The 22,491-nt window shown below is 46.6% G+C and overlaps 2 protein-coding genes across 7 annotated transcripts in view; one reads left to right on the top strand and one right to left on the bottom strand.

Annotated features, from left to right (window-relative positions):
* Positions 1–498, bottom strand: part of LOC115097920 (RNA-binding protein lark-like) — a 38,283-nt gene extending 37,785 nt beyond the window's left edge. For 3 of the 6 annotated variants that reach the window (XR_003858361.1, XM_029614106.1, XM_029614101.1), the window contains exon 1: positions 341–496. The gene's annotated coding sequence lies outside the window, so the exon portion shown is untranslated. Of the gene's footprint in view, positions 1–289 lie in introns of all 6 variants that reach the window. The other 3 variants (XM_029614103.1, XM_029614105.1, XM_029614102.1) reach the window with 3 other exon arrangements.
* A 63-nt stretch (positions 499–561) lies between these two features.
* Positions 562–22,491, top strand: part of BATF2 (basic leucine zipper ATF-like transcription factor 2) — a 67,594-nt gene continuing 45,664 nt past the window's right edge. Inside the window, exons 1-2 of the transcript XR_003858362.1 lie at positions 562–752; positions 4,203–4,437. The gene's annotated coding sequence lies outside the window, so the exon portion shown is untranslated. The remainder of the gene's footprint in view (positions 753–4,202; positions 4,438–22,491) is intronic.

Genomic DNA, 22,491 nt, shown 5'->3' with positions numbered 1-22,491 from the left:
AGGATTAAGCGCGCCAGGCCGCGTAGGCCAAGGCAATCTGCATGGCCGGGGATAATCCAGTCTTCGACACGCAACAGGAGATAGCTACGAACAGGTTAACAGGAAAACTATGGCGGCTCCAAAAACGGAGAAACATAAGAACATGCGTATAAAAGAATGCAGAGCGAATAGAAATGCACAGGCCAAAAAAAACGAATGCACGGACTAAAAGACAAAGAGAAGCGCTCAACAATGCACAAGAAAGGAATAGACGACCAGAAACAGATTATAGAAGAACCCGCAAAGTTACCGAAAAGAAAAGCTAAACCAAATCCTCTTGATCGTGCCCAGCCGTGCAAACCTTAATATCAGAAGGGGAAAAGGCCCGAAGCAGAGGCTCAGCCCGAAAAGTAACGCGGTCAGCAAACGCGCGCAGCTCCAGAACACGCAACAAGGCCCCAGGCAGCCTGGCGCATGCGCACAGAATAACGGCCCACTGAAAGCCCGTATGGGGCGTGCACAACCGTCTCACGTCAGCGAGCACTTGCGTAGGAGAAGCGTCCGCTGTTCACGCATGCTCTATCGCTACTCTCTTGCGTCTTCACCACGAAACTGCAAAGCCCTCATCTGTCACCGCGCGCCAGCGTTGACGACATATGACCGTGTTTAGCCCTTCTGATGCTGGAAATAAGAAACAGAAGCACTCCTGAAGCCCATCTAGGCGTTATCACGGGTTTTCCGTGTCAAGTGAGGGGAAGGGAAATGAGGGAACGGTACTGTCCATTTGATAATCTTTCCCAATATCAACTTGCATTGTTTCTTTTTGCGGACCTATGTGGGTATTAAATCATGGGTCTCTTTTTTTAATTGTGTTTTATTTATTGTTTTTTTTATATATTTTTATGCCAGGACAAGACAATCTAGAGCTTTCTTTCCATTGGGAAAAAAGTTTGCTTTTTCTGCACCATTAATACTTTTTAGTCATTTAAATGTCTCTGATTGTCATCTCCCCTGTTTCTCCTCGCCTGCAAATATGCATCTTTAAACTTTTTAATTTCATCCAAAAGGGCTTTTAGGGTAAATCTTACACCATTTTGGTAGCTCTTTTCTGAAAACCTTCACTCTGTTTATATCCTGGTGAGGTCTCAGCGACAATCTATACAATGGCATACTCTCCTCCTTTTCACTTCTAGCTATGCCTCATACTGCCTGGGCTTTGGCCACTGACTTGTCACACTCTTGTTATCTTAACATCTTTTGATATAATCACTGTGGGCTTTTTTTTTGGCTCTGTGGACATCGGTCTGCCACCCCTGCCATTGTGTACCACTCCCTCAGATATCGGCCCCCAAAATACAAAACTCAGCATTTCTAAAAAGTGGGGGGAGGGGGGGGGGGCATGGCTAAGTGGTAGGTTATATGTCACAGAATACACAACACAATTACAAGTATAGATGCTTTACTTATAAGTCTCAAAGCATTGAGTTTGCAATAAAGAATATGTACACAAAATACTCTTCTCACAATTTCCAATGTGATGTATTTTGGAAAATTCAGGACAACACATTGGAAATCACCAACAACTCATTGGTCACATCATTAACACTAACACAGTGGTTCTCAACCTTTCTAATGCCGTGACCCCGAAATACAGTTCCTCATGTTGCGGTGACCCCTCGCCCCGCCCTGCGAGCGGGGCGAGGGGTCACCGCAACATGAGGAACTGTATTTCGGGGTCACGGCATTAGAAAGGTTGAGAACCACTGTGTTAGTGTTAATGATGTGACCAATGAGTGAGGGCGGGGCTTTGGTCATAAGGGGGGCGGGGTTATGGATGGGGTTGGATTTTAGTGCATACTTATTTATTATGACATTTATAAACAGAACCACCATTCCTCATAAAACAATAAAATTAAGAAACATAAAGCATCAGTTATAATAGTAAAACCATACTAATAAAAGAATATTTTAAAATTACTGATAAATAGAATTTCTATTAATTAAAATCATATACATTTTTATAATTTCCCAAACACCAATAATATTTCAAAACAGCACATATATCAAATAACACACAATAATTAAAACTAATAAGGATTTTAAAAAGCCCCTGCTGTCCATACATGGGAGCTCTTGATTTCCAGTCACCCTGATATTGTCGAGGATTAGGAGGTTATCCTCTCTCTCTCACACATACACTCACATGTCCATTCTCTCTCACACATACACTGTCACATACTTACACATTCATGCTCTTATACCCAGCATAACCTCTCACTCTCACAGACACTGATACACTCTCAGGGTGTAAGACACTCTCTCCCCCCCCCCCCCCCCCACTCACACACACTCTTACTCCCCTGGATTTTCTCATACACACTCATGCTCTCACTCTTACTGGCTCCCTCACAACCTCAGAGCCTCTCAGATAAAACTCTATGCAGCAGAAATAATGCTGAATGTTGAGAATTGTGTTATGCAGACTAATCTGGAAAATGCACTAATTTCTACATGAGTCATAATGAATCAGTCCTCAGCTGCAGGCATCAATTGATTATCCTGGCTCCCTTTATGTTTGCCAAATACAGTTCATGTGTAACAGCAATCCTAATTCTCCACCAGATCAAGCTGATTTCACATCCCACTTCATACTTTGTCACCTCCAGCTGAGTCAAACAATTAATCTAATTACTGCCACTGCTGCCACGTGGCTATTGGGGAGGCACTGATTGCTGCTATTGGCACTGAAGCCCATTCTGCTGCCTCCTCTGTGCAGGCCCCGTGGGTTTCCACTTCCTCCATGTTGATCTCGTACATTGTGAGATCCGCCATAGAGAAAGTGCTACTCTTGCACATTCCCAAAGATTACATGTGCCAATCAGTAAAAAGTAATTTTTTTTTTTTTTTACATCTGCTTCCCTTTCTAATTTTTTGCCATTTCCTTTTATATTGCCTTTTTTTCTATTTCTTTTCTCTCCACCTGTCTTCTTCCCTCAACACACAGTCAGGTTCTCATTCTCACATGCATTTCTCTCTCACACACACATACACAGGCTCTCACTGGCATAGGCTGTCTGAGTCTCACACACAGGCTCTCTCACACCCCCACATGCTGCCTTGCTCAAGCACAGGCTCTCACTCTTACATGCTGTCTCTTTCACACACACAGAGGCTCTCACATGCTGTCTCTGCAAACACACACAGTCTCTCAACTCATCTCATACTCGCACACACCTCTCTCTCACCTCTGGGCCTCTTCTTTACGGGTTGCCACCTGTGGGTCGCGACCCCTGCTGGGGTCGCGACCCACAGGTTGAGAACCGCTGCACTAACAGGATCTCTACCTACATTCATAGATGATACCTTAAATTTGATCTTAGGATCCTCAGGACCAGATTTATCTATGCCCATCAAATCAACAGGTGAAATAAAATCAATTGCTTGGATCATTCCCCTCAATAGGTCTCAAAAATTGGGGAGGATCCAGCCTTTCAACTTGAAATAAAGGAGCTGCTGGTTGGGGAGGAAGTCTACTATCTACAGGACTCAAGGAAACTCCCGTTGAGGAGCTTTCAGCGCAGTCACTAGTAGACAGCTCACCAATCTGAAGTAAATGGTTGTCCATCGGACCTCAGAAAACAGCCGGAGCAGGAGAAGATGTTAATATTTTCGATTTTCTCTTTTCCCCCATTGAGATAAGCTGCTCAAGTCCCTTTGGCAAGTACGGCTTCTGCAGCGCGTTGACGGCTTGCGCCATAGGTCTCTAGATTTTATTTGAGGCAGATGTCCCTTCAAGATGACGTCAGCGATGGTGTTGGGGAAGGGGTGGGCCTTGCCGCGGTTAGAACCAGCGTTCAGGAAGAGCTCACAGTGGGCCTCGAAATTATGCCCATATGTCACCAGCAAAGAAACTCCCACTCACTCGAAGTAGGCCTCTGGATTTTATTGAGGTAGATGTCCCTTCAAGATGACATCAGCAATGGTGTCAGAGAGGGGGTGGGGCGTTGCTGCGGTTGGAGCCAGCATTTAGGAAGAACTCGCAATGGGCCTCGATCTTACGCTCAGGTGTCTCCAGTAAAGTAACTCCCACTCACTCAATGTAGGGCTCTAGATTTTATTGAAGCAGATTGTGCTTCAATGGTGTTGGGGAGAGGGTGGGGTGTCGCTGCGGTTAGAACCAGCATTCAGGAAGAGCTAACAGCGGCCCTTGATCTTACGTCCAGGTGTCTCCAGTAAAGAAACTCACCTCACTAAGCCCGGGTGCGCCTTCTACGCCTGACCCACCGCTCGGGAGAATGATTTCCGAGCAGAATTCAGCTACTACGCCACAGGAAAGAACTGCTGAGGGGGCCGTGGTCTAGAGAAGGAGCGACGAAAGTTTCTCTCCTTCAGTGAGTCAGAGCATGCCTGGCTCCACTGACCGACCAGACCCAGCATGGAGGCGAGTTGAGGAAGAAGGTGAGCCCTTGGAAAAGAGTAAAGGTGACGAGGGAATCCATGTTGTTTGTGGGGCTCCTGAATTTAATCCAAAAAATATAACATTAACTGAGATTATGAAAGCCATTACCTCTATGGAAAAATCTATTTTGTGTTTGACTACAATGGTAAAAGAAGTATTGAAAAACATCAAGACACAGAAAGAAAAGTAGGAATTCTAGAGAATTCTGTTAAGGGATTTGAGCAAATAATTATAGATGTAGAAAAAATTCAGGGGAACCTGATAAAATCTGAAAATATACAGATGGTAAAAATGGAAAATTCTTGAGAATCATCTAAGGAGAAATAATTTATTTATTTATTTATTTTTAACTTTTATATACCGGAATTCCTGTATACAATACAAATCAGTCCGGTTTACATGGAACGAAAAGATAGCCCTGGTCTGGGAAGTCAGATCGGGGTTTTTTTTACAAAGAACATTGAACAATAACATATAATACATTCATAATACAAAGAACATTGAACAATAACAATAAATCCTTAAATATTTTCGTAATTTAATTAAAATTAGGCCAATGGCATGTTGAACTTAAATTAAATGTAAGGTAAATTGAAATTTAATTTTGCATAAAATTGCATATTATTAACTGTAACACAGAATATTCCCAAGTTCAATCAGGATGCAGCGCTTAGTTACATTCTGGAGATTGGAACGCTTGCCTGAAGAGCCAGGTTTTTAACTTTTTTTGAACTCTGGTAGACTGGAAATAATATAAGGATATTGAATTTTCCTAAACTGAGGTTATTATTGCATCGTGAATTATTCAAAAGTTACCTTCAGAATTTGCTTAAAATTCCAGAACATAATTCTCCAACGATTGTCAGAATTTACTACTTGCCTCAGAGGGATAAAGAGAAAAATCCAGATCAAAAGGAAAATTCTTCGTATGATTTAACGGATATACTAGAAAAATCCCATGAGCTAATAGTGGAGGAAAGAGCTACTCTTTTTATACAATTTGCAACGTCGTCTGACAGAGACTTAATCATGAAAACTTTCTTCCGTAATCAACATCAAAAATTTTATGGATATCCATTAAAGATTTTCCCGGATATAACGAAGAGTACTCAAATAAAAAGGAAAGAATTCATTGCTTCATTCCTATCTATATACTGTCACAATACTCTTCCACACACTAACTTCCTCCTTAAAATAATTTCCCACAGCATTTTTTTACTAATGAAATTTAGCTGCCCAGAAGTTAACCATTCGTCAAGTCTTTTTATATCACTTGATGCTCAATATAAATAAATAAATTAACTACTTAGGTGTGTCTGCTCTTGCAGATTTTAAGGTCTAATATTCTAAAGGTTTTTTTTCCCATTTTGGAGATAATTTTCAAAGGAGTTACATGTGTAAATGTATCATGCTATCACAGCAATTTTCAAAAGTCATTTACGGGCATAAAGTGCACTTAATAGGTGGATGACCTCTGGACAATTCAATGGTATATATTGTAGCAATTTTCAAAAACCCATTTACAAGGATAAAGTGTATTTACACATGTAAAACCCAGTTTTATGTGTGCAAATCCTTTTGAAAATGACCTTCTTTGTGCTTATGGGGCAGATGCTTAGTGCACTGGCCCCTTAGTCTCATCTGGAAAGGCAAACTTCCCCTCTTAACCACTTCACATTATCACACACAAAGGGGCTGATAAAATAAGGCATACTGACGGTAGTGCAGGTTTATACTCATGTTTTAGCATGCATTTTTCCACAGTAAGTTAACTCTGGTATTTATTTAACGGGGTTTTTAACTCAAAAAATGTGCACTAAACATGAGTAAAGACCAGCAAAAGTACATGCAAATTTCATATTAAGGAAGGCATTAGCTATTCCCCAGAAAGGCAGGCTGGTGTATTAAAGGGCAGATGGTTTAAGGCACATTTTCTTAATGCTGGAAATTTAACTCTTGTGTCCAGCAGGTGATGTAGTATACTCTTACACTGAGGATATGTCTCCAGGGGCAAATGGCCAAGATTGAAGGGTTAGGACAGCCGTTGCAGTTGGTGATTCGATTATTAGGAAGGTACATAGCTGGGTAGCTGGTGGACATAAGGATTGTGAAGGTGGCAGACCTCACGCGTCACATAGATAGGATTTTAGATAGTGCTGGGGAGGAGCCGGCTGTCTTGTTACTTGAAGGTACCAATGATACAGGAAAGCGCAGGAGGGAGGTTCTAGAAGCCAAATTTAGGATTTTAGGTAGAAAGTTGAAATCCAGAACCTCCAGGATAGCATTCTCAGAAATGTTCCCTGTTATTAGTGCAGGACCCCTCAAACAGACCGAGCTCCAAAGTCTCAATGCATGGATGAGACGATGGTGTAGGGAAGAGGGTTTTTGGGTTTTTTTAATTTAAAACTTTTTATTGAGTGTAACAACAATTCCACAAGTCGTCGTACATGGATCTACATGAACCCTGTAATTATGAACAAACAGGTAACATAAAACATTTGATTATACTATGTAAGAACCTGGTTATAGCTAACAAGTCTGGTCCCACATCAATATATGCACTCATATTTTATGAATTGTCCCCTTAGAATGCAACCCTTACCTCCTCCCTCCCCCCCTCCTGTTCTTCTAGGCATGCATGAGGGTGGCCCAGGATAACCTCTCTCCCCTCTGGAAATGTTTTGTTCTGTGATACGCTTGATTCTCGACACGACCATGTCCTGAATATTAGGTAGCCCGCCTGACGTCCCCCACTGTACTCACATCCGTATTGGTACCGTGTGATTTCCAGATTTCATAGGCCTGCCAATTCTTCCGAAACTTAAGAAGTGTATCATGTTTATGGGCTGATACCTGTGCTACTAAATATATGGACCCTACCCTCTGTTGGATTTCCTTGAGACTCGGTGTGGATTGAGCTGTCCATTTTTTTGCTATTTCGCACCTTGTGGCAGTGCATACATATCTGATCATCACATTATCGCCGGTTGGTAAACCTGGCACTAGCAATCCCAATAGCGCCTGTTTAGGCGTCAGATGCCCCTGGGCAATCCCCATTTCATCGAGCCAGCCAGTAATGGCACTTCATAGTTTATGGATAGCAGGGCAATCCCACCACATGTGCAGAAATGATCCCAGTGCCTTACAATTCCTACAACATTAGGGGCTATGAGTCTTTGCCATACAGTGTAGCTTTTTAGGGGTATTAGTACCAGCGGTAGAGAAGTTTAAGGGCATTTTCCATTAAATTCGCAGCGATGAAACTTTTGCCCAGTAAACTATATACCATCTTCCATTCCCTAGGGGTTATTGCCTGATTTAGATCTCATTCCCAAGCTTTGATGTGAGTAGCTTAAGGCTGATCTTTTGGACTCGGCATGTTATATAGAAGAGATACCACCTTGGGGACCCTGTCGGCTCTGGAACATAGTTTTTCACAAGCAGTCTCCCCGCGCTGCACATGTCCTCCTAGCAGAGTCATAGAAGAGAAATGGTGTACTTGATGATAAGAGAACCGTGCCGTGCTGGATAACTCAAATTCTGATTGCAAGCCCTGGAAAGTCTTAATCTTACCTGGGCCCCAGATCCAGATCCCCTTAGCCCGCCATTCCTGGAAAGCCGGGTTTTCATACCCAGGCGTGAACATTTTATCAGCGGATAGTTAGGTACCCATAAATCTAGAATATGGTTTATGGAGGGGGGTAGCACCAATTTAGGATCCACAAACCAAGTTTTCTTGGGTAGGGAAGAGGGTTTTAGGTTTGTTAGGAGCTGTGCATCATTTTAGGGAAAGATGGGGCCTTTTCTGAAAGGATTGGCTGCACCTTAATTAGAGCAGAACCAGGCTGCTGGCACTAACCTTTAAAAAGGAGATAGCACAGCTTTTAAACTAGATAATGGGGGAAAGCCAACAGTTGGTCAGAAGGGCATGGTTCAGAATGATGCATCTTTGAAGAATACTAAGAGAACAGAGAAAATAGGGCAACCCAGTAGAGAGGTTGCAATAAATGCTAAAGTGGACCAGGTAACTTTAAGTAAAGAGCAGAAAGATTCCAAAGTACCCCATCAACTGATAAGCAGGTGTCACAGTTTTGTCTGCTGATTCTGCCTGCTACTGCACCTCCCCACTAGCAAAGGCCTCCAGTGAGCTCAGCTCCTAGTTAACTGAGCTATCTCCTCATTGGCCACCTAATCCAGCCTGTTGTACAGCCTCCACTCCACAAGGGGCCCTCAGTGAGCTTAACCTCCAGCCTTGCCAAGCTCCTCATTGCTCGCACCACTCTCAAACTACAGACCCATTTAACCCTGCCTTACAAAACCTAAGATGCCTCTTCATGGAGTCACCCTTGGCCCTCTGACCTGGCCACTCTAGTCTTATACTTTGCCTTGTGGCCTCCGGGCCTTCTGCTCTGTTGCTTCTTGCCTTGTGGTCTATCGAGGACTTACCTTGCCTTGTGGTACCTGGACCTTCTTGTTCCTTGCTCTTTACCTTGTGACCTATTTAGACCTTACCTTGCCTTATTGCCTCCAGGCCTGCTCTACCCTTGTATCCCACATTGTGGCCTATCTGTTGCGACTGTCAGTCTGCGACGGCTTTGCCCTTCTACCTCACTCTTGCGGCTCCTCTCGCTCACCTCAGACTACTGGCTGCCGCGGCATCTGTCTGCCGACCTCTCCGGCGTCCCCGGACCGGCTTTTGTGCTGCTTTTCGCCATGCTCCTCTAAGGTACCATAGGGCGTGCGCGCGCACGCCGCCCTCATCTTTATTTCCTCGTTGGCGCGACCCTCAGGGGCGTCCCCCTGAGATGACATCACACTGCCCGGATATTAAAGCCTACAACGTTTGCTAGCTATTCGAGTTAGCAACCAAAACCTTACGGATGGGATTCGCTCTCCGTACTGAAGCTACTCTGCCACTCCAGCGTTATCTGGAACTCTTATTGCTAACGGGGTACCCGCTCCTCGGGGGCCTCGTCTGCTTCTGTCAGGTGCTATCAGGAAACCGGTACTCTCTCCTCGAGGGCCCATGTTCCCTGAGTCGCTACCTGCTTCTACAATCCTTTCTACTTGGAAGACTTCACTAACAGTTTCCATCTGTGAGTACAACTACCATCTATTCCACAGTACTGCTTCCCTGGAATCAGGTACTTGCTCCTCGAGGGCCTGCCCTCTGTTCCAGTGCCAGACCTCTCGTCTAGTGGAATCGCTGTGTGAGTACAATACCACTGAGTCTCTCTGCTCTAAGGGATCAGGTACTCGCTCCTCGAGGGCCTGCTCTCCCTGTCTCAGAGCTTCTCCTGTTTTACCTGGGACTCTGTATGTTTCTCACTGTGTACTCATAACTCTCAGTCTCTTTCCACTACAGCACAGCCAAGCAGAGGATTCGCTGTTCCAGCGTCCTGTGGGATACTCGCCCAGCCGGGCTCAACATCTACTACTCACTACTGCCACCTCTGGTGGTTTCCAAAACTGTTTAAATAAAGATTCAAATCTGTGTTTGTGTGTCCAGAGACTAGCCTGACACCGTAGTCCCTCGTAGGCCCCCGTAGGCGTGGTCAGCTGCCACAGTGTCCAAGGATCCACCCAAACATCAATAACCATAATACTATCCAGGCCTCTCTATATCTAAGGGCCCTCAGGCCTTTAGCCTAGTGGTCCCTCATGGGCTTTCAGCCTTGCAGCCTTTGGGCTTCTATGTTCTTTGTTCTGTGTTATCTTGCCAATTCCTTGTTCAGTGTTGTCCTAGACTATCTTGTCCTGTCCTGTCTCTGTTTGGTCTTGTCATGCACAGTCCAGTCCTTTCCTGGTATTCGCTCCTTGTCTTGTCAGTAGCTTGTCTTGCCCCAGCCAGTATCTAGTTTCAGTTCCCTTCCTGTTTCCTGATTTGCCTGTGTCTCTCCCAGTCCATGCTCAGTACCTTGCCTTATCCCTGTTTAAGTTCCAATCCCAGCTTAGTGTCCTGCTCCAGCCTGTCCAAGCTTTGCCTCATCCAGCTTATCGAAGCTTTGCCTCTTCCAGCCTGTCCAAGCCTTGCCTTGTTCAGCCTTGATCCAGCCTGCTCTACCTTATTCCAGTTTACCCAGGACTCATCGTGATGTACTTTTGCAGCAGAGACCTACTGTCCACCAGAACCCAAGGGTTCAACCTGCAGGGAAGGGGGTTGACTAGGTGGGAGACCAGCCCATGTCTTGCCTTGCAGTCCTATACTACTACTGGGGGCAGTTTATCCTGAATCCAGCCCAGCACCTCGTGACTGCAGGTTGTTAATATAAACAAAAAACACTTTGAAATGTCTGAACACAAATACTTGAAGTTTAAAAAATAAGATGGGAGAGTTAGAGTGTAAAGCAGTGGATGAAGAAGTAGATATAACTGGTATCTCAGAAACTGGTGGAGGGAGGATAACTAATGGGACATTGTGATAACAGGGTATAAGTTATACCAAAATGATAGTATGGATCAAATTAGTGGAGGGGTGGCACTATATATTATGGTTAATCTGTTTGTTTTTTTAATTGTAAAATAGTATAACTGACAAACATAGCATGAAGTGGAGCATGTTGGTTCCTTACATACCCCATAAACACAGATCAAAATAACACTGTTTGTAACGGTGATAGAATTATCAAATCCATCCCCACCACCACCACCCTTATCCCCTGAATAGTCAGAAAAACTCACAGAAAATGTTGGCACTTAAAAAGAAAGGTAGGGAAAGAAAAACCTTGAATGCACAGAGAGTCATATAACATTGTTCAAGACTAAACTTCTGGCTTTTGGAGAAAGTGTAAGTAGCCGAACCAAGTCCTCTTAAAGTCTGTTGTTTCTTAAAGGAGTGGTGCGAAGCTTTAGAATCCATCACAAGTAGATTGTGGAACAGATTGCACCCTAAAAAGAGGGGCCTACAGCTTCTTTCCAGTTCAGCAGGATGGCTTTTTTGTCCAGTAAGCATGCTTTTCGAAAAAGTAAGGCCTCTCCTTGAGATTGGCACTATATATTAAAGCGAGCATTGAATCAAACAGGATAAACGTTCTGCAGGAGAGACCACATGATGCAGTGAGCTTAGTGAGTTGCAGTCACTTGAGCTCCAGGTGCGCCCCCCCCCCCCCCCCCCCCCCCGATTTTGTGTATTTTTGCCTCTTAAAAGAACATTTTTCATTGGTTTGGAAGTCTTCTAATTTATAAGTTATGTATGGACAAATTCATAATAAAACGGGACGAGGAGATGACTACCAAGCCGCTCAGAAAAGAAAAGGAGACGGGTAAAGCAGCTGACATCAAAATGGCCGACAAGCACAAGTCCTTGAGTGTTCTAAATATAGATGATCAGACGGTTCTCAAACTGACGCAGGCAGTAGTTGCAGCATTAGAAACTAAATTTGAGCCCATCAATTTTAATTTCTCTGAATTAAAAGAATCTATAGTTGATATCAGGAGGAGAATGGAAACAGTGGAAGAGAAGATTTCTCTTATAGAGGATGACACTCTGGCTCTGGAGTTGAGAGTTGAGAGTTGAGAGTAAATACTTTGGCGGCAAGCGAGGCTAAATTAAAAGATCTTGAAAATCACTCATGCTGCAATAACTTGCGATGTATAGGCTTACTGCACATTGTTCCAGAATAGCTGTTGACCGTGATAGAGGCCTGGCTCCTGCACAAACTGAAATTACCAGAGATTGAAGGTAAAATTATAATTGAAAGGGCGCATAGAATCAGGCTGAAGAGTGATACAGGGGACATGGCCGAGGATAGTCATTGCCAGATTTTTAAACTCGTCACAAAAAACAGCAATACTTACAGCCCTCAGGAAGTCCAGGGATCTTAAATATAAAGATCAAAAGATTCTGATATTTCAAAATTTTTCTGTGGTAGTTTCATCTCAACACCAGGCTTTCTCAGTGGCATGTAGTGAGCTTGTAAACAAAAATATACAGTTCGCATTACTTTTCCCAGCTAAGTTGAAAGTTTGGAAGAATGGAAAAGTGATCACATTTGAATCTCCTGCTCAAGCCAAGGAACTATTAAAAGTTAGATAAAGTTTGCTTCCTTGCCACAACTCTTTTATAAAGAGCCGTTGTTCTGATTGAGAAACCATTTGTTGTATGATGATTTTTGAGGCACCATTTTGGCGTGTTAGATTTTTGTTTGCCTCGCAGGGTTGATATCCTCTCTCACAGATGGGAGATTGAGAGGAAAGTTCCTTATTAAAAGTCGAGAGGAGAACAATAACATATTGTGTATTTCCGGGGATTATGACATTTAGAGAACATGGAAGCTGTCAAGATCGGTATTAAGAGTCGCTGTGCTATTAGAAGCTGCACACTCTCCATGAGGAATGCAAAACGTTGGTCTGTACAATTTATTTTGCCAGTGTTTCTTTTCTCTTCAGCGAAGATTATATTTTGAGTCCCAAGAGACAGAAGTAATATAAAGTAATCAGTTCATGGCTGGATATATTTATTGTGTAAAGCTGTGGCTATGGTCTTCATATGTTGAACTCAATTGAAATTGGGGGTAACAGTTCAGTATTTTTTTTATGTAAACTGAGTTTGCTTGAAACCCACTTCATTAATGGGAAATAAGAGATGTTATCTGAAGACAAGGGAGATGGAAGGGAGAGAAATCGATTTACAAGAGTTGTTTATTAGGTAGTATGTTCATGCAATTGGTGCTTTTCTGTCTTATATGTTTTTTTTCTCTTGCTCTTATTTTGCCTTCTTTTCTTTTAAGGTAAACTACAGCAGATCTATGACTATCAAACCTTTGGGGTGTGAAGGGGGGTGGCACCCGAATGCAAGAATCACGGATCTCAGTCCCCAGTTAGGAGATAAAGTAGAAAGGATGGAATGTGAAAGGACAAGATAAGGAGGATGGGCTGGGAAAGGGAATGGGCAGGAAAATAAAGGGATTTTGGATGGGTTTCTATTTCCATAGAAAGTAAAGCTAGACCGTAGCCAGGAAACAGTACATGTTTGATGCTTGTTATCATATTGGGAGGTAATAGATGGTGTAGGTTGGGGGTACAGGCTGGGGGATCTCTGGCTAAGGGTTCAAGGTTGTAAATTTTCGCCAATCATTACTTTAACATAAGCTAAATGGATGATACTATAAGGTGTATATCTTGGAATATAGATGGCCTAGGTTCCCTGATTAAGAGGAAAAAAACTGTAGCTGCCCTTCAGAGACACAAAGTATCAATTACATGTATCCAGGAGATGCAACTGACGGATGGGGAGAGTAAGAAATTAGAAAGGAATTGGGTAGGATAATGCTTTTTATGTACCAGCTGTAGGCAGGAAGATGAGAATAGCAGGGTTGTTCCATAAAAAGATAGCATTTCAGCTACTTCAACAAATTGGTGATCTCGTAGGTAAAATTCAGGGCCAAGAATTTACACTATGCATTCTCTATGGGCCAGATGATTATAAGCATTAATGTTTCACAGATTTAGTTAACAACCCGATACCAGTTTTACAGGATTCTCTCATATTGGCCGGGGACTTTAATTGTGTACATATCGTCCCAAGTCAATAAAACAGGGCAAAATAAGGGGATAAAATACTTAAGGAATTAAGACTTTTAGATATATATGGCATACATTAAATCCCACTGTGAGAGATTACACACATGTGTCTAGGGCAAATGCATTTCTTTCTAGGATTAACTATCTTAATGTCAGACTTTCTCTTTGCTAGAATATTAAGGGCAGAAATCGGTCCTACTGAAATATCTGATCATGCAATGATATTGTTGCGTGTCCCGGCCTCGTGGGTGCCACGACTGGGCCTGCTCACCTCGCGCTACCCTCAACTAGCTCTGGTCTTGCCACTGCTGCCAGCTCCCGCCGTCCCCGTCGCTCATCATGGCCCTCTCCTGCCTCCTCTACGCCGCAGGCATCGCAGCGGAGCTCCCATCGGAGCTCCGCGTCTTCGGCCGCCTCGGCCCCACCCCTAGGTGTACGCGCAGCCGACGTGCTCCGATTTAAAGGGCCAAGCACAGGACCACCGATGGGGGCGCAAATTGATGACATCACTTAAAAGCCCTATATATAGCGAGGCCCTGTCCCCAGGACCTTGCCTTGGCAATCGGGTCGACACCGTGGTGTAGTAAGCTTGCCTATCCTGTGTTCCAAGTGTCTCCTTGTTCCAGCGTCTCTTTGTTCCTGAGTCTCCGTGTGTTCCCATATCCTTACTCAGGTAGAACCTCCTTGGACTGATCTCTGGTACTGACCTCGGCCTGTCTGACTACTCTCTTGTCTGCTGCCTGGAACTGACCACTGCCTGCCTGACCATTCTCTTCATCTGCTGCCTGGAACTGACCCTCGCTTGCCTTGACTATGCTCAGACTGACCTTGTTATTTGACCCCTGCTTTGGCTGACCACTTCTGGATTGATACTCTGGCTCTGACCCTTGCACTTCACTTGGACACTCTATTTTGGCCTACTGTGGCTACCAGACCAACCTGCTTGGAATCCACCCATGGCCTTCACCTGACTAGACCCGCAGGCGCTGCCTGCCTCGCCTGGAGAACCTTCCTGAACTGTTACCTCCCTGAGGCCTCCAGAGCTTCCAGTTCGGGTCTGGTCCATCCTCTCTGCATCAGCCGTGTACCCTTGCTTGTGGTGGGCACACCCCTTCGCTACCTCTCCGGTAGACCATCTGAGGTCCACCTATGTCCAGGCGGTCCGGGTACCCAAGGACTCAACCTGCGGAAACCCCGGACTGTTATTGGCGAAGCTCCAGCTAACCTCTGTCTCCTCGTGTGTTCCGCCTCCTGGTGGCAGGCGCTCTCTGGGTCCGACCAGAGGGCAGTACCAATCCTGTAACAGGTGAAGGGTCCACCTCCAGCGCAACACAAAATTCTTGACTCGCAGTTCTTTTCTCTGATCACTAGATGACACTCCAGCAAGAAAAAGAAACAGAAATGCACTGACAATGGAAAAATACTGTTCGGCTGCCAGCTGTGGCAGGCCGCGACCGAGACCGATGGTTAACCTGCGGCGTCGGGGCACCTCTGGGTCTTTGGCGGGAACTGACAGTCTCCTGCGGCGCTCCTCTCGCGGCCATGGCCGCTGCTGAGGCCTGGTTGCATGGCCTCTTCCGGCCGGGCTGACTCCTCCTTCTTCTGAGCTGCATAGGGCCACGCGCACGGCTGAAGAAGAAGATTTAAAGGAGCCATGACAGGAAATTGTCATGGCTCCTCCTGGGGACTCCTCCTCGAGTTCCTATATTTAAGGCAAGGTCTGAGGAGCAGACCTTGCCTTGGTATTGAGGTTCTGTGCTTGGTTCCTGTGTTCCGTGTTCCTGGATCAGCTCTTCGTCCCACTTCTGCTTCTCCACCTCATTGGATTGATTATTTGGCTTCTGACCTTCGGACCGGCGGTGGTGATTCTCTGGTGTTGACCTGGACTGGCTTTGGACCCTTCTCCTGTGTTGCTCCTGGACTGGCTTTGGACCCTTCTCCTGTGTTGCTCCTAGACTGGCTTCGGACCACTCTCCTGTGGGGTCCCTGGATTGGCTTCTGACCACGCTCCCGTCTGCTCTGGGACCGGCTCTCGACCTCTCTCTGGACTTCAACCCTTGGACCGGCTTTAGACTATCCTTCGACGTATACTCCCGGACTGATCACAACCTGCTGGAGGCACCAGTCGTCTGGAACCCACGACCTGCAAGAGGTGCCTGCATCCAGGCTATCTTCAGTCTTCAGGGAGTCTCCTAAGTCCCAGCAGCCGTGTCTCTACGGGCTCCTCCTGGGGGGATCACGAGCTTCCAGGGTGAAGCCTTCATCTAACATCTACATCAGCAGGCCTTGCCATCCGACGGTAAAGACCGAAGAGGGTTGACTCCCTTTTTGGTAGCGCTGATTCTACCTCGGAACAGGGGTCCACTTTCTGAATCATAACAAATACAAGTTATAATGCCTGAAGGCTTGTGCTTGCTAATAATTGTGTGGGCATTGTGCTAAATATGAATCTTTATCTCAAAAATAATTTTGCTCAGAAACCTGCAGATAAAAAAGAAATATGTCAACAAAGAGTTCTTCTTATCAGAGTTTTATCGGCACTTCTAGTACACATTGAACTTTAATAGCTGTTAACTGGAAACCTGGTCAGAATCAGGATTCTGTTAATTAATAAACTGCAGTTAGAGGCAGCCTGAGGGAGTTTCTTGTACACTCCCTCACAAGGACTAAATTGGTCAGTTTTCTCAGTGGAGAAAGGTAAACAGTGGAGTGCCTCAGGGATCTGTACTGGGACCAGTGCTTTTTAATAGGGGTGTGCATTCATTTGCAACGTATTGGCAATCCGCAACGTATAGGGCCATATTAGTTGTATTCGTTGGGAAGCGAAATGTATCGCGATTCCCACGAATACAACAAATCTAATTATTCGGCCGTCTAAAGGAGCGAATTTAAACAAAACCCCCACCCTCCTATCCCCCCCCAAGACTTGCCAAAACTCCCTGGTGGTCCAGTGGGAGTCCAGGAGCAATCTCCTGCACTCACGCCATCGGCTGCTGGTATTCAAAATGGCGCCGATAGCCCCTGTGACATAGTAAGAGGGATGAGTGAGGGGAAGGGAGAGAGTATGTGTGGGAAGTAGGAGGGAAGAAAAGGGAAGTGAGTTGAGTGAGAGGGAAGAATAGGGTAAGTGAGAGGGGAAGGAAGGAGGTGGGTTTGTGAGGGGAGGGAGTCAGCCAGAAGGAAAGGGAGAGAAGGAGAGGGGAGCAAGTAATGGGAAGTAAGGGGGTCAGCCAGAAGGGAAGGGAATAGAGAGTGAGAGGGAAGGGAGGAAGTTGTGAGTGAGCAGAGGTGTGAGTGAGGTTAAGGGAAAGAGGTGAGTCAGAAGTGGGAGGGAAGAAAAGGAAAGGGGTGTGAGAAGGAAGGAGGGTTCGGTGAGAAGGGTTAGATGGAAGGGGTTTGAGTAAGAAGAGGAGGAGGGAAGAAAAGGGAAGGGATGAGTGAGGAGGGAAGAAAAGGGAAGGGATGAGTGGGGAGGGAAGAAAAGGGAATGGTGAGTGAGTATGAGAGGAGGAAGAGGGAATAAGAATGCATGGGGAGTTGTGATTGGCAGAGAGTGCAGGGCAAGTAGAACCTGGCAGACTAGATAGCTGCCTAGAGTGCCACAGTTTTTGGGTGGGACAGCAGTGGCAGGACTGCACTTTCTCTTCCACCTGCATGGGCTCGGGAGAGGAAGTTGTAACATGTGGACCTGCGTGGGTGGAAAGAAGAAGTCACAATCACTGGAGCCATAAGGACAGTGGCAGCGTCAACCTGTGTGGCCAGAAGAAAGGAGAAGGAGCAGCATCAGCGCCTACCCCAAGAAGAAAAAGTAGTTCCATCAATTACATGAGCTGAAAATGGAGGCTGCAGCAGCTTGTGTGTTCCAGAGGGCAAGAAGCATATGTGTATGTGAGCATGTGGGAGTATGAGTGAGAGTGTGTATGTGATAATGTTAGTGTTTGAGATAGTTGTGGGTGGATCCTTGGGCCGGTGGCAGATGATCACGCCCCTGGGGGAAGATCCCGAGAGGGGCCACCAGTCAGGCTCAGAGTTAGGAGACAGACACACACTAGTTCTTTTATTAGACAGTGTACTGAACCACTTGGCCACCATCTACAGATTTGCCGTATCCGTCCAGGAAACTCCTTAGCCCGAGTTCAGTAGGGGTCCTGAACTTGGGTGCAACTTCTCTGGCCCTTCAATTTATCTGTACCAGTTACTCTGATCTGGGATTCTCGATCCTTCCCAGTTCTTGCTCTGGTAGACTCCGGAGCAAGAGGTAATTTTATTCTCAAAGATGTTGTTCAGTTTCTGGGTATAAAGACTCGTTCACTTGACACATTACTATGCATTACTTCTATCTATGGAGAGCCGTTACCCGGCTGAATTTCCTTGACTACGGAACCTGTCCAGTTACGCACTGGGGCTTTATATACCAAGGAACTTGAATTACTAGTGTTGGAGAAATCCATCCATCCCATAGTGCTTGGACTCCGTTATTATTTAGGAGAGTTGTGGGTGGATCCTTGGACCAGTGGCAGATGACCACGCCCCCGGGGGAATATCCCAAGAGGGACCACTGGTCATGCTCAGAATCTGGAGACAAACACACACTAGTTCTTTTATTAAACAGTATATTGAACCACCAGAGGTAGCAGTAGTGAGCTGGAAGCACCCGGCTGGGCTGTAGTCCCTCAGATACTGGAACAGCGATCCTGGATAACTGAGCTGTAGAGAAACTGAATATAGTGAGTAGGCAGGGTATGCAGAGTTCAGGAACAGAACCTTGATGGTAACACTCACACAATAGTCTCTTAGAAGCAGCCCAGGAGCTGGAAATGAATTAGGTGCTCGAGGAGCGAGTACCTGGTTCCAGGGAATGCTCTGAGAGAGAGATGATAACTCACTGGTGTTGTAGGCATGCGAAGACTTCCTGGCAGAAGTATTCAGTAGCAAGTCCGGGAACGTGGGCCCTCGAGGAGCGAGTACCGGTTCCAGACTGCGACCTGAAAAACAAGAGAGAGAGCGAGGCCCCTGAGGAGCGGGCACCTCTGGTAAAGTCCGAGGAGGCAGAGTAGCAAGGTATGTGGAGAGCGAATTCCATCCGCAGCGATACCTGGAGGAAGCTAGGAAACCTTTCCAATCCTTTCCATTGCTAACTCGATTAGTTAGCAAATTCAGAGACCTTAAGTATCCGGTGAGGATGATGTCATCTCAGGGGGATGCCCCTGAGGTTCGCTCCACTGCTGGTATTTGAGTCGGGGCCGAGCTGCGCGCGCGCCCTTAGGCTTCTGGGAAACATGGCAGAGTGCAGCGTCTAGTCGGTCCGGGGACGCCGAAGGAGGTCGGCAAGATGACGCCGAGGCTGCCAATCTTCCATCAAGCAAAGAGGGAGTCGCCAAAGAGGTAAGGTGGGTGTAGTGGAGACGTCGGGCAGCGACGGTCGCAACAGATAATGAACATATTTTTGTTAATGTGTATATATGAGAGAGAGGACAATGTCTGTGTTAGGCTCCAACTGCCTCCCCCATGTAAGCCCTCACCTCTGACCTGAAGACACTCCTGTATAGTCTCCGGCAGCATGCTGTTCCAAGGACACGGGACAGAACTTTCTGTAAACTTGGACTGCCTTAGCTGGGATTATTGTGGCTCTGACTGATGATGTCACATCATCCAGGGTATACAAGGAAGTCTCTTGCAACCAACAGGTCTCTTGAGTAGCCTGCTTCTCAGTGTGTGGTGCTTATTCTTGTTCGTGCCTTGTGCCTCCTGCCCCTGCTCTGGTATTCTATCTCCTTCGTTGTCTGGTGTCAGTGCCTTCCTCTGTCGCTTGTCTTCTTGTGTGTCCTGCCCCTGGTTCCTCTCCTGGCCCTCCCTGCTTCTTCGGATTGACTTCTTGGTTGACCTTGGCTTGGCCCTGGACTCTGCTAACTGCTTCTTGGACCTGACCCTGGCTTTGGACCTGACTACTGTTTGCCTACTGCCTGCCCAGACCCTGGTTTGTCTCTTGGTGTTTGGGATGTGGACCCTTGGGCCGAGGAGGAGTTGTTACCACCTGTGGGAAGGAGACCCACAGGTCCCCTCTGTCGACAGGCAATGCCAGAGAATAGCAGAGGCCCCGCTGGGGCTTCACTACTAGCCAACATTCCCCTCAGGTTCAGCCCTTAGGTACTGGGGCCAGCTGGACTTACCTGGGGCCTCTGCATGGATGGAAGTCCAGGGGTTGCGCTGTCCGTAGTCGATATCCAGGCAAGGTAGTGGCAGGCAGCGTAACTTATAGTCAGTGTCCAGGCAAAGTTTGTGACAGGCAAGGTAGTTCATAGTCAATGTCCAGGCAAAGGTCGTGGCAGGCAGCGTGGCTCGTAGTCAGTGTCCGGTCCAAAGTCAAAGCCAAGGTCAAGCAGAAAAGGCGAGGAGGGCAGGAATGAGGAAGGAACTCGTCGCAGGAAGCAAGGAGACCTGTTGCCAAATCACCCCTTGGAGCTGGATGCAGCCTTAAATAAGGCTGAAGGAATGATGTCATCGGGCTGGACTGGCAGCACTTTCCCACCAGGGCCCTTTAAGGATTGGCAGGAGGTGCGCACGCACGCCTAGGAGGATGTCCCAGGTGGGAGGAAGTCAGCGGTATCCTGGCCGTGGAGAAAGCAAGAGGGACAGGAGGAGCCCTGGGATGACGAGGCTTGTGACGGCGGCGGCTCCTCACCACTGCCAAGGAGCCCTAGCCTGCTGCTGCCACAGGAAGGCAGCCATGGGTGAGCAGAGCCGGTTACGGGGCTCTGCGACTGGCATACATAAAAGTACCCCCTCTCCAAGCCCCCCTCCTGGGGGGTCTTGGCTTCCTGGGGTAAGAGGCATGGAATTGTCTTCAGGTCTTTATCTAGTATGTTGGAGTTCTCTTCTAGGCCAAATCTTTCCCAGGCGAGAAGATACTCCCATCTTCGACCATGTTTCCTCACATCAAGTATGTTGCGCACTTGATAGGTGATTTTGCTCTCCAAGGTGAGCTGTTGTCGCTCAGATATCTTTCTTGAGGGCCAGAAGAGGAGCAGGGGTTTTAGGAGGGAGACGGGAAGGAGTTGTGGATCCTTAAGGATGGAGGTAGTGTTGCGTTCGTGCCTCTTCTCGCCCCTCGCTCCACCCTCTCTACCTTGGGAGCGACTCCCTTCGGCTCTGATGGACAGATGCAGCCGCGGCTTCTCCCTGCCTCTTGTTCCCGGTGTCCCCGGGCTGGCTTGACGCTACGGATCCGCCATGTTCCTGATGACGTAAGGGCGCGAGCGCTCCAGACATTGTACCAGCAAGGGTGCGAACCTCGGGGGGGCGTCCCCCCGTAGTGACGTCATCCATTTTCACTTTAAAAGGTCTTTGTTTGCTAACCTCTAACGAGTTAGCAAGGAACTCCAACAGGACTTGCTTCGGCAGTCCACGATACTTGCAACAATGATCCAAGTCAGCGAGGGGAATCCTTCTCCACTGCTCGGCCTTTTCAAACTTATCAGGAGTACCCGCTCAACGGGGGCTCCGCTCTCTCTTCTTGATTTCAGATTGCCAAGACGGGATCCAGTACTCGCTCCTCGAGGGCCTACGTCCCTGAATACTCAGAAGACTCCTCATTGCCTGGAAGCGATCGCAGACGTGAACATGGTGAGTTCTATTGTAGATAGGAATCGGTACTCACTCCACGAGGGCCTACATTCCTATAGCTCTGAAGACTCCCTTCCATCCAAGACATTATCACAGGTACGGAGCTTGAGAGTTATATTGGCAAGATTGCAGATAGGAACCGGTACTCGCTCCATGAGGGCCTGTGTTCCTAGAATCCTTTACAGACTCTCTTCTACTCTAGAAGCCATTTCATATACAGCTATTGTGAATTCTTATTACAGACTGTTATAGGAACCAGTGCTCGCCTACGGCTCCTGTTCCTGAATATACTAAAGACTCTCTGTGGCATAGATACCATTGCAGACATCTACTATTGTGAGTGTACCATCTTGTATCCAGTATACCCTGTCTACTCACTACTTCTAGTCTCTCTCTACAGTTCAGCGACACAGAGATTATATTCCAGTATCAGAAGGACTTCAGCCCTACCGGACACATCGACTCACTACTGCCACCACTGGTGGTCCAGCTTCCAGCCTAATAAAGAACTATTTGTGTTCATTTCATATTCTAGCCTAGCCGGTGATTCCTCTCAGGATCTCCTCCTGGGGGCGCTGTCATCTGCCATTGGCCCAGGGATTCACCATTTCCTCCAAGTGGTCATTCCTTACACTACTATCATTCTGTGGGAGCCAACCACTACCGACCACTAACACCGCTTACGGAAGTATTATATAGATAGCTACCTTCTCTTTCTTTGGGATTTGCCAGCAGCCTATATATAACAGATTGCTACTTCGTAGCGGAGGCATGATAGATTGCTATCTCAGTAGCGAAGCAGAACAGATTGCTAACTCCGCCCTCCTGGTGGGGTGAGTGATAACAGATTGCTAGCTCCTCCCCTCTGGAGGAGGAAAGCGTAACAGGTAGACAGGGCTGTAGGTCAC

The sequence above is a fragment of the Rhinatrema bivittatum genome, chromosome 8 (genome assembly GCF_901001135.1).
Source record: "Rhinatrema bivittatum chromosome 8, aRhiBiv1.1, whole genome shotgun sequence".
NCBI classification, from domain to species: Eukaryota; Metazoa; Chordata; class Amphibia; order Gymnophiona; family Rhinatrematidae; genus Rhinatrema; species Rhinatrema bivittatum.
Note: the sequence above shows the minus strand (reverse complement) of the source record. Positions and strands in the feature narration are given on the sequence as shown.